This window comes from Alligator sinensis, unplaced genomic scaffold (genome assembly GCF_000455745.1).
Source record: "Alligator sinensis unplaced genomic scaffold, ASM45574v1 scaffold379_1, whole genome shotgun sequence".
Taxonomy (NCBI): domain Eukaryota; kingdom Metazoa; phylum Chordata; order Crocodylia; family Alligatoridae; genus Alligator; species Alligator sinensis.
Genome location: NW_005842001.1, coordinates 619092 through 635199, shown reverse-complemented (window position 1 = coordinate 635199; position 16108 = coordinate 619092). Strand labels below are relative to the sequence as shown.

The 16108-nt window shown below is 41.9% G+C and overlaps 1 long non-coding RNA gene across 1 annotated transcript in view; it reads left to right on the top strand.

Annotated features, from left to right (window-relative positions):
- The window catches only part of LOC112549945, a 258403-nt gene that overhangs the window by 32695 nt on the left and 209600 nt on the right, over nt 1-16108 (top strand). The window contains exon 2 of the long non-coding RNA XR_003093585.1: nt 9224-9286. This is a non-coding gene — a long non-coding RNA (uncharacterized LOC112549945). The remainder of the gene's footprint in view (nt 1-9223; nt 9287-16108) is intronic.

Sequence of the window (16108 nt, the reverse complement as noted above, 5' to 3'; positions counted from 1 at the left end):
CTGTCAGAGAGAGAGGGGAGTGTGTGCATGCCTGCACGCACACACATGTACATGAGTTTCCAAAGGTGTAATTTTGTTCTATTGCAGAATGAATAGAAATGTCAACCCTGCAGTTTTCCACTAAGCCTAGAGATAGACCTTGCTGAATGAAGTAGATCTGATGTGCTGCGGTATGTCACAGCACAGCTCATCTACTTCATTGGGTGAAACAGAGATTACCCTTTGTCTCACCCTTGATAAGGCTGGACTGGGGGGTGATGTGATCTCTCTGCTTTCTGCTCTCAGCCAGACCCATCCTCCGCAATTGCTGAGGAGTGTGGGTCTGGCCAAGCAGGGAAAACAGGGCTTTTCTCCACTCAGCCAGGCTCACTCCTGTGATTTGAAGCCAAATTTCCCTTATGGAAAGACGCCCAAGATTCCCTTGGGTGACTCTGTAAGCAGGGAAAGCAGACAGGTGCTCTATGGGTTTGAGGAGCTCTGGGTTGGCTGGAGAGAAGGAGCAGCTCAGGCTGCTCTACTCTCGCACCACAGAGCTAATAGACATCTGCCACAATAAAGTAGCAGTCTGTTACTCGCTTTTCTTACGCCGCTGATTTTCCTTTGTTGTGGCATGACAAAGGGTAGCGACGTCTGTTAACTCACTATTTGTACCACCATATTTTTTGTTTTATGGTGGTACAAATGAGATATCGGACAACATCTGTTTCCACCCTAAATGAGATCCTTGTTTTCTGGCCAGCCTGCATCAGCATGCCATGATGCTACCACTATGTAAATATGCAGGAAATTACTCTTAGCTCATCGAAGCTTGTATTGAATTCTACAAATATATAATCTAACAAGTGTGTGTTTGTGTGCACGCACGCATTTACATGCTTAGTATTTAATTTTTATGCATAGAAATTTAAGCACCAAACTTATAAAATCTCTGAATATTTTTACATGGGCAAATGATAGTTAAGACTAGATTATATGAGAGGGCATTCAAAGCACATATATTTTTTCTTCTTTATTTTAAAACAAATTCTCTCGCACTGTTTTCAAAAATCAAACCCCAGAATTATGCTTCTAAAGAGGCATTCCCATTTTTCATATACGTTTTGTTCCCAGGAGCTGCTCATTCATTGGCAGCCATTGGTCTCGGGAGACCGTAGAGGTTGCCCCTTTGGTGGGTTACTAGGTACCACCACAGCTTCTTGAGTGGCTGAGGAGTCCGATGTGTGACAAGCAACTTGTCTGGCAAGTTGCACATACAAACTTGGTGGAGCTTGCACTAGCATGCCAAGTACCTTTTTGTCTTGCCTGCCTCTGATGTTTCTTTTCTAGCTCACCCTCTCCATCTCAGAGCGATGTAGGCCTATTTTTCATATTCATTGAGTTCCTAGGAGCTGCTACTGTGGAGCTGCTGGATGCAAGGCATTTTGAAAATAGTTTTGAAACCTAAGTATAAACTTGATAGCCATTAATTCCTAGAAACACAAGAAGTGCTGTAGCTTTTATTTCTTTTCTAAAGACCAGATGTTCCTGCCACTGCACAGAGTGGGAAATGTAGCTGGAATTTAAGGAGAGTGGTCTGGCTGAAGGAAGTGAAGAGATTCAAGGAGCATGCTCTGCCAAGTAGCTATAACAGTTAATACCGATTGGTCAAGACTTTCCTTCTCCCTGATGGAATAATATTTGCTCATTTGTATTCAACAAATCGTGAAAATAATTCTCTGACTATTCCTATACATTTTTTAATGAACTTGTTTCACTTATGTCCATGTCTCTTTTCAGGTTTACTTTCCAGAAACCGATCAGGGTTGCTGATGTAAAGGTTCATTTTGGGGATTTGTAGAAACTAAATTTGGAATGTATCTGAACAGGTGTTACATGCTTGTGTTTCATCAAAGAACAAAAATAATCATAGGATTTTACGTGACCAAGCTGCATGGCTCCCATTTAAAAAAAAATTGTAACCATTCAGAAAAACAATATTACTTAAATAATGAATAAACTGGAGAAAACTACAATCTGATTGTAGCTATTCTGTTGGGAGAAAAATAATATATTCATAGTATGAATTATTCTTTTTGCCAATTACTATTTCAACTATGGTGTGTTGCTTTTCTTCTGTCCAGGTGTATGTAAGTAAAGCATATTCTGGTTATTTGGTGATGAAAAGGCTGTTAGTTCTGAAACTAACTTAGCAGATATCCAACACCATTCTTGAATGATTTATGTGTTTTGTTTGTAAGCTCTCTTTTGTAACCATTAAAATGTAGATTTTATGAGTGACATCATTAAAATTTATACATGTTTCCCTTGTTTTATGCTGTACACGCGTTTGTGAAAAAGGGCGCATAACTCGAATTCTCATAAAGAGAACCTACTTTCCAATGTAACAAATAGGGATACATTCCAAGACCTCGACTGTACTGACCGCCAGACCCATTTCTACCACTTTTACAAGGCAATTTTGGTACTTGCCAACAGCAGACAGTGCACACAAGCACAGGGTGGTGGTGCATGTTACCATAATGGGAATGGCAACTGCAGAAACATGTCACAGACAACAAGCGAGGAGCACAGAGCCACACAGGAGACTATTTTGGTGTGCATCACTCCCACAATGCAGCACGCAAAGCAGCAGAATGTGGGCTTCCATTACACCGACCGCCTAAGAGTGAACCTTGAATATAATGAATTTTTGGTATAAAAAGGATCATCTCATAAAAACGAATTTGCACATACAGAACCAGCATAAAGCGAGGGAAACCTGTATACCTTCTAGATCGTGATGCTAGTCAGTATTACTCTACTATGCCTCTGGTTCACCCGTGTGTACTGTAATGCAGCCTTCCCCAGGGCTAAATTCTGATCTCTTTTCCAGCAGACTAAAGGCAGAGTAACTGCCATGATGTTCAGTATTATTTCAGTGCTGAAACAGAGGTCAGAATCTGGCCCTTTGACATTTTCTTTGAAAGCAGAAAAGGTTGCTAGATTAACTATCTCTAGAAATTAAATATGAAATGTCTTTTGAATTTTGAGAATGGGTATTAGCCACAAGAAACTTCCATGAAATGTACCAAATTTCTTTGAAATTCTTATTTATTTTTTTTGGCAAGAGGAGAGTATGGGTCCAATCCTGAAATGCTTTCACCTATTGATTTTAATTTCAACAGGAATCGTACAAGCTCAAAGATCATAACATTAACTGGTTCCATTGTACATAACATTCAGCATGACATTTAAAGGAAAAATACTTGACAAGAGATGATCATAAATGTGAAGGCTAATTTTTGGGGGCTGGGAATGGGTATTACAATTATGCTAAGAGAAATTATTTTCCTTCAGCACAAAAAGAGTACAAAGCTGTTCAAGGGATTTCTTGTGAATGAAAACTCTCTCTTCCACAAGAAATTTGATCAGATACCTGCCAGGTAGATCTCCTTTTTCCTGATGCAACTTGAGTGGCTGTATACTTCTCTTGGATGGGGAGGACACCCAGTATCTCGATCTTCTGCTCTCCCTCTCTTGAAGGGAGAGGGAGGGAGGGACAGCACTGGTTTCCAGATACCCTGCAAATATCACATATGTACAGTGCAGATGTGCAAGTGTCATACAATAACTAGTTGTGTATCTTTAAGTAGGCCTAGCACTTGAATTAAAACCTGTGCTTTATTGGGCATCAGGTTCCTAGTATTATGAACACTTTTTTTTTTTTTTTTAAAGAATCTATTCCGTTTTTATACATCATAAGTAGGCTTGGCAGAATTCAATTTTTTAAAAATAATTTTAACAGATAATATTGATGTCTATTTTAAAGCACTTATTTTGATTTGTATCACTTTTTAATTAAATTAAGAACATAAAGATTTCTGCCCCCAGGATGGCAAAAACCGACAAAACAAAAACCCCAACAAAATAGCCAAGAAAACACCAAAAGGTGTATCCTTTCTAATTGGAGTCTTTCTCTCCACATACCAGTCTCACTAGTAGGCCGTTCGCTTCTTTTTACAGTCTCTCCTTGGTTCTAGCTGAGTTGTCCCACTCAAGCATCAGGAATTCCTTGCCACTGCTTTCCATCCAGCTTGAATACTCCTTCCCCCATCTCCCTTCGTGTAGCCCCCAGGGACTTAAGTAGCCTGTTACCTCTTTACAGCTCACTTCCCTGTCCTCCCACCTATGAACAAGCAACTAATTGCTTAATTGACGAGTCATTAAGCCACTTATTGTTTTCTTCTTTAGAGACCAGCCCTCTATACGCCAGCCTGTGACTCCCTTCTATTCTTCTCCTGTCTTCAATTATTAACAATGGAAATATTTTTTGTCCGTGAGTGTGAGGTGAAATCAATGTTTATTGACATTTACCGATAAAAAATTAAATCCTGCCAAGCCTAATCATAAATGAGCAGTTAATTCTTGGAATGAAATGCGTTTCTCCCTTTGCATATCATTTTAAGAAAAAGAGAATACAGAGGATTCACTATTGCAAATGTATTAGGGTGTGTGGGTGTAGGTGTGTTGCTGTTCCGGTGTCAAACAAGAATACAGAGCATATAGGAAGAGAATATTATGTGGATGCCATACAGACATCCTAGAAAATTTAAGAGTTAGCAGTCGACATGGATTGCATTTCCTAGTAATCTCTGTGTTGTAATCAGTATGGTGTTGCTTATGAGTATTGTATTTACTGGATTTCAAGACCACTTCAACTGTAATTTTCCATATATAGAATCTAATTAGTGGAAGGTCATCTTAAATTCACCCTCCCACTGCTGTAGCAGGGAAAGCACCAGTGGGGGGTGAGGGGGCCCAACTGTTACCCCTTGCCCTTTTTGCCTGCCCCCCCACGCATTGTACTCTGCTGCCTGCCCTGTGCTCTCCAGTGCCTGTGCCTGTCCTGTTACTACCTGTCCTCGCTGCCACCTGTCCTCTTGGTGTCTGTGCTTGCCCCCTTGCCACGTGCCCCTTGCCCGCCCTGTTTTTCCCCTGCTGCTGTCTCCCCTGCCCCCGTGCTTGTGTCTGTCCTCTACTTTCTGCCTTCCACCCCTTCTTCCCCCTGCAGCTTGCCCCACTATGCCTGTGCCCGCTTCCCTATAGAATCCTAAAATAGTAGAAAATTATGGTTGGAAGGGACCACAGGAAGTCATCTAGTCCAGCCCCCTGTTCAAAGCGGGACCATCCCCAACTAGATCATTTCCACCAAGGCTTTGTCAAGCCGGGCCTTAAAACCCTCCAAGAATGGAGATTCCACAACCTCTCTAGGTAATCTGCTTCAATGCTTTACTACCCTCCTAGTGAAACAGTTTTTTCCATAATATCCAACCTAAACCTCCCTTGCTGCAAGTTGAGACCATTGTTCCTTATTCTGTCACCACTGAGAAAAGTCAAGGTCCATCTTCTTTGGAATTACCCTTCAGGTAGTTCAAGCCTACTATCAAATCCTCTGTCTTCTCTTCTCCAATCTTTTCCAGCCCAGTTCCCTCAGTCTGTCGTCATAAGTCATGTGCCTCAGCCCCTGAATCATTTTCATTGCTCTCCACTGGACTGTCTCCAACTTGTCTGCATCCTTTCTGTAGTGGAGGGGTCCAAAGCTGGACATGGTATTCCAGATGTGGTCTTGCCAGCACAGAATAGAGCAGAACAATTACTTCCCTAGATCTGCTAGCAATGCTCCTAATAATGCAGCCTAGTATGCTGTTAGCCTTCTTGGCAACAAGGGCACATTGCTGACATATCCATCTTAGTGTCCACTGTAACCCCCAGGTCCTTTTCCAGAGAGCTGCTACTTAGCTAGTCAGTCCCCAGGCTGTAGCGCTGCATGGGATTCTTCCGTCCTAAGTGCAGGAATTTGCACTTGGCCTTGTTGAACCTCATGAGATTTCTTTTGGCTCAATCCTCCAATTTGCCTGTGGCACAGAATCCTAGCCCTAATCTCCAGTATATCTGCTATACCCCACAGCTTGGCGTTATCTGCAAACTTGCTTAGGGTGCAAACCATTGCATCTTTCAGATTGTTAATGAAGATATTGAACAAAACTGGCCCCAGAACCAATCCTTGGGGCACTCCATTTGATACTGGCTGCCAGTTAGACATCGAACCATTGATTACTACCTATTGAGCCTGACAATCTAGCCAACTTTCTATCCACTTTACAGCCCACTCATCCAACCCATGCTTCCTCAGGTTGCTTGCAAGAATGCTGTGGGGGGATGATATGACAAGCCTTGCTAGTCAAGGTATATTACATCTACTGCTTTCTTCACATCCACAGAACCAGCTATCTCATCTTAGAAGGCAATCAGGTTGATCAGGCATGACTTGCCCCTGGTGAATCCATGCTGACTGTTCCTAATCACATTATTCTCCAAGTGCCTAGAAATGGATTCCTCAAGGAACCACTCCATAATTTTTCCAGGGACTAAGGTGAGGCTGACTGGCCTGTAGTTCCCTGGATCCTCTTTTTTCCCTTTCTTAAATATGGGCACAATGTTTGACCTTTTCCAACCATCCAGGACCACTCCTGATTGCCATGAGTTTTCAAAGACGATGGCCAGTGCCTCTGCAATCACAGTAGCCAACTCCCTCAGCACCCTTGAATGCATTGCATCCAGCCCCATGGACTTGTACACATCCAGCTTTTCTAAGTAGTTCCTAACCTGTACTTTCAGCATTGAGGGATGCTCACCTTCTCTCTAAATTGTGCTGCCTGGTGCAGTAGTCTGGGAGCTGAACTTGTCTGTGAAGACCAAGGTAAAAGGCATTGATTTTTTTCCACCCTTTTCTTCCTCATCTGTCACTAAATTGCCTCCCTATTCAATAAAGGGTCCACACTTTCCCTGACCTTCCTCTTGTTGCTAACATACTTGTAGAAACTCTTCTTGTTACCTTGTACTTCATGTCTCTTGCTAGCTGCAACTCCAGTTGTGCTTTGGCCTTCCTGACTTCATTCCTGCATGCCCAAGCACTATTCTTATACTCCTCCCAAGTTGTTTGTCCAAGCTTTCCCTGCCTTTTGCTCTCCCCACTCCCTGTAACCTCCCACCCCCTGCAGCTTACTTTCTGCTACTCTGCTCTGCTCTGCTCCATCTTTGGGGAAGGCAGTGGTTGACAGCCCTGGCCTGATCCCAGCCCTATTCTTCCAGGCAGGTAGAGTGGCAGCAACTCTGGGCCAGACCAGGTCAGGTCTGGAAGGGCTGGAGCTGGAGCAGAAGGGCTGGAGCAGGTTGAGGAGTCGGGCACTGGTTGCAGGGCAAGTTGTGTGATGTCTCCTGAATTTGCACAAGTAGGTCTCCCCCGTGCTTCCCTGGCAGCAAGCCTCCTCCCCTGCCGCAGGAGCTACCTTAGCCCAGTGCAGGCAGCAGCTTAGCTCTGGCTTCTGCTCTGAGTCTGGGGCCAAAGCCAGAGCTGAGTTGACACCTGCCCCTGGCAGGTACCCAGATCTCAGATGAGACTCCCCCTCATACTGTCTGAGGTGAAAAATCTTACATTGGATTTGAGTAAATAGGGTATTTTTGGTCCTAAAAGAGCCAAGTTTTGATCTTCAGCTCTTCAGCCCTTACTTCTATGAGTAATTTTTAGTCATGTAAGAGTGTCCTGCTGTCTTCCAAGACATCTCAAGGACGGTAAGGACAGCAAGATCAGGGGTCAGTATGATAAGTACAGGAAAGCAGTCTCCATTTTCTTTATTTAGGTTTATGTCATAAAGTAACCTATGTAACAGTGTAGGCATATCCTTTGATTCTATGGCTGACTTCAAGGCCATACCTGCCAACTGTCTTCAGTGAAAATCCCTAAGCATGACACATGCCTAGAGTCTGGCCTGGCCTCAGAGACTCTATTAAACTTAAGAATCTGAGGTTTAGCTCTTCCTATCGTACTCTACCAGTAAAGACTCTACCAGTGTCTTTAGTGCAGGGGTGGATCTGGATGGCACCTGGACTCCATTACCCAGCAGCCCCTGCCTGATTTGCTGTGTTTGGTTTCCATGGAGACTCCAGCAGCGGTGCGGCAGGACAGTGCAGGGCTAGGGTTTACATGGAGACTGGCCCCAGCAGCATTGCAAGGGTGCATGGCTCGGTAGGGTCTGGGGCTGGAGCTGGGATTTTGCAGCAGTGCCAGTGTGGTCCAGAGCTGAGGCAGAGTCCGCTGCCTGCATGCCCCTGCCCAGGGTGTGCAGAGCTCACCAAGGTGCTGAAGGTTGAGAACCGAGAAAGTCTGCCTGCAGGTCCCACACTTTCCTGTTCCTGTCCTGACTTTTAGTCTTCTGCGCCCCACTTCCTGTCTCAACTAACCATAATTAAAGCCATACAAAGCAGGAGAGACAAGTAGTGGGTAGAGTAATTCCTAGAAGGGCTCCCCTAGAATGGATTCATGCTGTGCTGAATGCATGTGGATGGGGAGACAGGGAGTCTAGTTGAAGGTGAGCCTTGTGGTTTACACTAAATAGAGGTGTGGAGGTAACCTTACTTTAACAAACCAAAGATAAGTCAGACTAAACAAAGTTCAAACCAGATCTTTGTATTGTTAAACTTGGAATACATTTGTGCAATCAGTTACAGAAACAGAGGATGTGTACAATACAAAACTCTGAAATAATCAGGAATAATGGAGATATTGCTGCTGCTGATTCTTGCAGACACTTTTCAGCAGCAACTTATTTAGTGTCGGACTAGGTAGAGTTCTTCTTATAAGGAGCTGTTTTCTACTACCCTTATGGATACTTTGAGAATAATAATACCTCACTCTCAGGGCTTTTGTGGCTTTGACGGTAAGACCGAATATGAATGGGAGGTAGAAACTTAATGGTTGGTCCATCGCATTTGCACCTATTCACTGTTTATGAAATTCCTTCTTACAGTGGGAAAGATGAGATTGGGAGAGAAGGAGGAAATGGAGCCTTATTGCCAATACAAGAAGGCTGAGTTCAGTTTTTTCATAGGGTTAATGCTTTCCAAATTAGGAGGGGCACAAGATTGAAAGTGAAAGGTATGCTCCTTGGCTGTGCAGGGGAATGTTAGAGTGGTCCTAATGCAGAATCTCATTAAAGCAACTGTCAGGATTCCTCTATTTTACCATCACCTCCTCTATTCTGTAAGAGGCAACTGTCGTTTTGAGTGAGTGTACTGGCAAAGAGGCATTTACAAATAAATGAAAAATGTCAAAATTGATTTTGTTCCTTCTAGAGGACTGTGTGTCAGCTTTGTCACAAACTGTCTTTGTTACTCTCTGTTTCAGATTTCTCAGCTGGACATTGGAAATAGCTTTTGATGGTCCTGGGCTTCTTTCATTTGACCCGGGGTAAGCCCTCAGACTGTGACCTTTTTGTTAATATTTGTGCACCAGTTTGAGCTGTCGGTGGAAAGTCTTTTCCTCCGCTGTGAGTGCACAAAAGACAGTATTACCAACATGTGCATACTGAAGCTGTTGGAAACAAGCCTCATTTGTAAGTGCTACCAGCACAATCGTTCGGTTTCATAGCTTCTTGCCTGAGGAAATATTTATGCAAGATGATAATTATATAGAAGATTTTGCAAACAGTAGTACTATCCATATAAAATCACATGTCTATACTTTTTCTTTGTTACCATGGAACTTGGCTATATTCCTAAACTGTTGATACTCTTTTCCTCAAATTTAAATATTCCAGAATGGGCAGGATACTCAGTGTGTGTGTTTAAACCTGTTCTCTAGCTAAAAAAGTAATATGATGGGGCATTAGCATAAAGCCTTTTACAAAAAAAGCATAAAATAATGCATTTTGAAAGAATATTTGAAACCATGTCAAGGAACATCTAAGCTGTCATTATTTTTGATACAGGAAGGTGTCTAGATAGTTATTTTTCTTTTTGTGCTTTACATTTTGCAAAAATAGTAAAAAAAAAAAAGTTTTGCTTGAGCTGTTATATAAGAAGAATTTAATTTACATTTGTGGAATTTCAGATAGTTGTTTCTATAGCAGCTGATAGCCATATAATGGTACAAATAAATTTGATCTTAAGAGGATGAAGTGTATTTTCTTGTTTTTATGTTATTCTGGGAGTCAAGGTTAAGTTAAATGGTGTACATTAGCTACAGGTTGTAACCTTCAAACAAAAGTATCAAGAAAAGAGCTTATTTATTCTTGTGTTTCAAATAGTAAATTCATACTCAACATTAAGAGTTGTTACAAGTGATTTCTATGGATAAATCTAAAGTATCTATCTGGAAAGGTTACTTTAACATAGTATGTGCATGTGTGAGAGATCTATCATTGACATGAACACACACGTGTATGTGTGTGGAAAAGAGATGTCCATCTGTCCATCTCCCTTTTTCTAGCAGACTTTAAAAAATATGGCATTAAGAGGAAAATAAATATAGTAAAAATAAAAAAATACCTGCGTTACTAATAGCATGGTAGATTGTTTAAAAAGAAGGGCAGAAAATTAGATTATATACATCAAAAACAACAATGGGCAATTAGATTGCCCAAGGAAACAGGATCTTCTCTCCTGAAGTGGTAAACACTGTACCTGCTAATGAGTTTTTGTTTCCTGTATCTCATAACTTTGGACAATGAACACAGCCTGTTTAGTTTCACTTTTGTTTATACAAGCAGAGAAATTACATATTAATATGTAGATAACTTGATATTTTTGTGCATTTACCCTGGAGAAAAACTCAGCCTTTCCTACACAATTAGAATGAGATACTGATGTGTCACTTTTGCAGCTCAATCTGCTTTCCAGTTCTCTCACTGTGATGTTGGATGACCACCCATCCCTAATTGGGTGGGACAGTCCTAGAATGGGAGTATCAGGTCCCAGTCCCGGGCTGCATGACTACAGGACAGCATTTGTCCTGGGTTTGCAGTATTCTGCAGGGATTCGGCTTTGGGAAGCAGCAGGCTTTCCCTTGTAGGCTGCTTGGGGCTGCTGGGAGCGGGACACACTGGGTGTCAAGTGTACGTGCATGCCCGCACACATGCACGGGCTAGGAATATAGCCTGGCAGTGCGGAGAGAAAGTCCCTACAGGTAAGTCTATGGATCAAGGGGGATAGGAGAGTGCAAATTGAGGCCTCCACAGTGAGGGAGGGAGTACAGCAGGGGCTGGGTCAGTGCCCAGCCAGGGTGGCACATAGGGTTCAGGACCAGGGTGGGGAGTGGAATGGAGCCACAGGCAGTATGTCCATGGAACGGGGGCTGGTAGCTCCCTGCCACTGGCTGGACTCGTGGGGGTGGGGCATAGGTAGGTATGTGCCCCATAGATTTGTGCATGGTGGAGGGGCGGATGTGGGCTGCCCTCTGAAGCCTTGGGACTCCTTGCCATGCTTTCCTCCTCCAGGAGCACAGCACTGGCCATGCCACCACAGTGAGGCACCCTCTGCCCACTCACAGTTTCTGGACCCCACACTGCAGGGCAGGGGGCATGTGGCCAGTGTGGGGTTCTTGGGGAAAGGAAGTAGGGTAGGAAGCCCTGAGCCCTCAGTGGGCAGCCCACATCCACTCCGACTTGGCTCTGCTCTGCTCTGGCTGTGCCATCGTGCCACAGTCACCCTACTGTGGTGGTATATTTGAATTCTCACAAAGGGCGTGTTCATTGTCAAAAGGGAGTTTTGGATTGATTTGAATTAAGTACCTAAAAATCCTAGAAAAAAGATTTGCTGTTAGGATGTTTTTGACACCTGTGTGGAGTTTTTGATTTTATTGCAAAGTTTACATTATTCTTATAAATATTTCTTGAAACTGTTCTTTTAGACAGACATGCTGGATTGAGTGTTCCATGCAAGTCTTTGGACTGACTTTTCCCTTTCTCAACAGAGGAATCGGATAATCTGAGCTAGTGGATTAACTGACATAATTTTTTCCCTTTTAAATTGTAAGAAAATCTGAGGTATAAGGCATGAGTAAGGTCAGAGAAGATGTCTTACAATGCAAAGCTTGATGAAATATTAATGTAATTCACCACAGTAAAGGTTGATAAACTGATATGATGATCAGTGTGTAAAGAAGTAGAAAGAAAAAAAATAAAAAAAATGAAAATACTATAATGTAGTAGGGACCAACCTTTTTGGCAGGAATCTACGTATTTGCTCTATACCCTCTCCTATCTCTGCCCCTTACCCAATTTGGTCCTCTCAGATTTTTGCTCTTCGCCCTGTGTTTCCTGACCAAGCTGCTGTTCTGTTTTTTTTTTTCGTTTTTTTGGTTTTTTTGGTACTTCCTACCCTGTGCTCTTCTTTCTGCTCACTGCCTTATCTGCCACTGGCGTATCCCCTCCCCAGTCTGCCACGTGCCACACACAGAGGCTGCCCATGTCACTTTGTGGCACCCATGCCACAGGTTGGCCACCCCTACTACAATGTACAATGTAGTCCACTGCAAAACTGAGAAAACATTGACTTTTAACATTTCAGTAAAAGGACTTGATGCACATAGAAATGGAACTATGCATAAAATATGAACAAATATTGCTCCAAGAAATCTAGGCAATTCTTCTATAGTGTCTTGAGTAGTACCATGACATTGCAAAATATGATTTGGCACATTTGCAGCAGCTCAAAGTTTGATCTGTGAATTTCCTAACAAAATAATATTTAGCTTCACAATGTTATCTTGATTTACACTGAAATTGAATTGTCCCAGCTAGTCAGAATGAAGGGGGAAAGCTATGTGTATTCTGATTTCATATTTCCATGTATGAAGGAGGGCTGGAGAGTGCAGCGTCTGGCCTATGGCCTAATGATAAGAGAGCTGTGCTGGGAAGCAGGGAATACAGGTTCAAACAGGGTATTTTTTCTCTGGGACCTAGAGCCTGGCTCATCTCCTGCTTGGGTTGGTACCCTAGCCACTAAACTGTTGAATTAAAAGGCTGCAGGGCTTGCCCCTTCTGTTTTACTTCTGGTAAGGACACCTACAGTGAGCTCATGTTTTGCATTAAGTAAAAGTATAATCCAAGCTGGCCATAAAACTCTGCAGTTCTGTGACCACGTAAGTGCCACTTGGCCATGTGACGGGGGGAAATAAGATTTAGTCCCAACAGTGCTGTGACTCCAGGAAACATGCCTGCCATGATTCTTTAGTTTGACATCTTTCATTAGAATCTCCATGTTGTTTGCCATCATGGAAATATATATTCTCAGCTGGTCTGTGAACAAAGGAAAAAAATCCAACGTGCAATAAAAATAGGTCTGTCCAGGCTATGAAAGGGGAATTCTTTAAGTAACAGAGTTAAACTCTATGATTTATCTTGTTTGCTTTTATTCCCCCTTCCAGTTCTAAGAGTCAGCAGGGTATTTTTTTCTGTTAGGATTCTAAGAACGGATGTCATTTCTCTTCTCATGAGGGTCCCAACCTATTTATTTCAATTCACTGAGGTGCAATATAAGCAGAAAAAAAATACAGCTGTTTTTGGGAGAAGCAGTTGCTTCAGTAGGAAAGGGAAGATGGGGAAAAGGGGTCACAAGAGTTAAATTTTATTTTCAATGCTATTGATGGCTCCCTTTGTGAGTTTTCCTCCTAATTCTTTCAGTACTTTATTGATATTTTTATATTAATGAGAACTTCAAAATTCTCTCTGGTTCAAGTGTGGACAGAGTCTGACCTCATTAATCATAGTGAATATACCATATTCCCATGAACACCCTTTGACTTCCACAGAGTTACTTATTGAACATGGCATTGTTCAACTTGATTAAAGTGATCAGAATCTGGCCTTTATTTTAACCATGTTCTAGCCTAAGGGGATTTCTTGGCTTTCATATTATTTTAAATAACTCAGTATTCTTATGTCACATTTTTAGCCTGGAATGTATAAATTTAAGTGAGGTAGTGAGCTATGTTAGTCTGAAGACAGGTGGAAGGCAGGGTAAATTAAAGTGACCATTCAATCCCAGATTTTCAAGGACAGTTCTAAGTTTTGGAACTAGATCCCCAGAGAGTCCCTGAAATGCTGATTTTGCCCCAAATGTGGAGGGTTTCTTCCTCAGTTAGTCCCCAATTGGGAAGATTTTTTCCTACATTTACATACCACTGTCCCTGCTATGTCTTCTGAGATCCAGAGTTCATCAGCTCATCCACAGCACCTCCCTAAGGAAGCTATGTTAACTGGTAACAGAAGTGGTCTATAGGCTACTACTAATTATGGAGGTCTGGCAGTAATACTCAACTGGGGTGCCGGAGTATCCTGGCATACCACAAGATCGTTTGAAGGGTGGCTGCAGAAAGCATAAGGATGAGCAAGGTGTGAGGAGACGAGCAGAAAAAGTCAGGCTCAGGCTTCAAATGTGAGGAGACGAGCAGATAAGGGCAGGCTCACCCCCTCCCTGCCTAGTTGCTCCCCCACCCCCACTATCTACGCCTCTGCAAAGAGGTTGGCCCAGTAATAAAATGGTAAAATAAAATAAAATAGTTTTTGAAATGGGGTGCCACTCAATTCATAAAAGTTTTATGGGGGGTTGCCTTGAGTCTGATGAGGGATTCCTTGAGTCTAAGAAGGCTGAGAACCACTGATCTATGGAGTATCCCGGACTGTGTCCCAGTTTGTACTACTCAAAAGGTGAACACTTTATAATAATCTGACAGGAAATAGAAATAGAGGTCACACATAACACATACCTTAGCAACTTTAAGAAACAATTTGCAATTGTTTATTTTGTAGTTGCATGGGTGTGTCTGCACGTGCTTTTATGTGCGCCTAAACTTAATGCGCATTAAGGCGAGTTAGGCATGCATCGCACGTGCTTAATGCTCATTAACACAGGTGTGCGGACTGACTTGGGACTAAAGTTAGCTCCAAGTCAATGGACACACAACCTCATTAATGTGTATTAGGGTGTTTACGTGTTCACTATTACGATTTAACTATTCACATATAAATTTGATACCTGCTTTATGGAGGCTTTCAAATTTAGGTTCAAATAGCCTTAAATTGCCATTTTTAATGTGCATTAAGGGTGCGCATGTGTAGACATTCACCCTTAATGCACCTTGAATTGGGCTAATGCTCATTAAGTGTGCATGTGTAGATGCCCCCATGAGTTGAAGTCAGGTAATTGGTTATTCAGAGAGGATTAACCAAGTAAAACACACCTTAGTCATTCTTCAATATGACATGGTGGTCAAATTTGAGCCACTTGATTGTTCTGTGGATGCGAGTGGGATGGACAAAATTGCAAATCACTTGCTTAGTTGATAACCATCTCATTATTGGCTTTAGCCATTACATGTGTAATGATATTCAGACAGATTAGCCATCAAAAATGAAACAAAACATAACAGTGAAGTAGCTTAATGTGGAAACCTTTTAATTTTTTTTTTAATTTTAAATTTAAAGGGCTAGGTAGGGAAATCTTGTCATAAAGATCCTTATGATCTAAGACAAGCTCTGACTTAATAAGGTCAAAATAAATAGTGACTTAAATTGGTTACAGCAGGATCTACAATAGTTAAAAGGGGCTGGAGGGAATGATCTGTGATCACTATATTACACTGATGGTCCAGTTAGCAGGAGGCTCTAGGGAGGTGTAATTAGAAGCATTAGCACTGCCTGAAATATTTTTGTTTTTCTCCTTGCACACATGGCATTTCACTTAATCAACAATAGTGATTATTGCTACAAGTTTACATTATTTTGATTTCTTCCTTTGCATTAATACAGCATATTTGAACAACCTCCTTCTCGGGATGCATTCTTGATAAATTGTATACATAAGATGTGTGTGTCGCTCTATGATCTGTATTGGGTATCCTCCCATCCTCTTACTGCTCGTTATGCTTGGTTATTGCATATTTGTGGTTCAGGAACTGTGTCCATTTAACACAATGGACACCAGTAACGGATCCACATTCTTGCAATGCAAATAGGTGAGAGAGAATTTTCAAGAGTACAAAGGTATTATATGTTAAAATCCCATTATTTTTGTTCACTTAGATGTGGGTCCCTAATTACATTAAGATTTCTCTCAATCCTAACTGAAATCAAAATAATTAGATGGGTTTAATTAACTCTTTTACTTGTCTCTATCCAAGTACGTGTAGATATTTTTCATTCTGGAATAAGAATGTCCTATTTACAGAGACATTGTTCTGTTAAATGGGGAGTTATTTTGAAATGGGAGCACCTATTTCAATACAGGAATG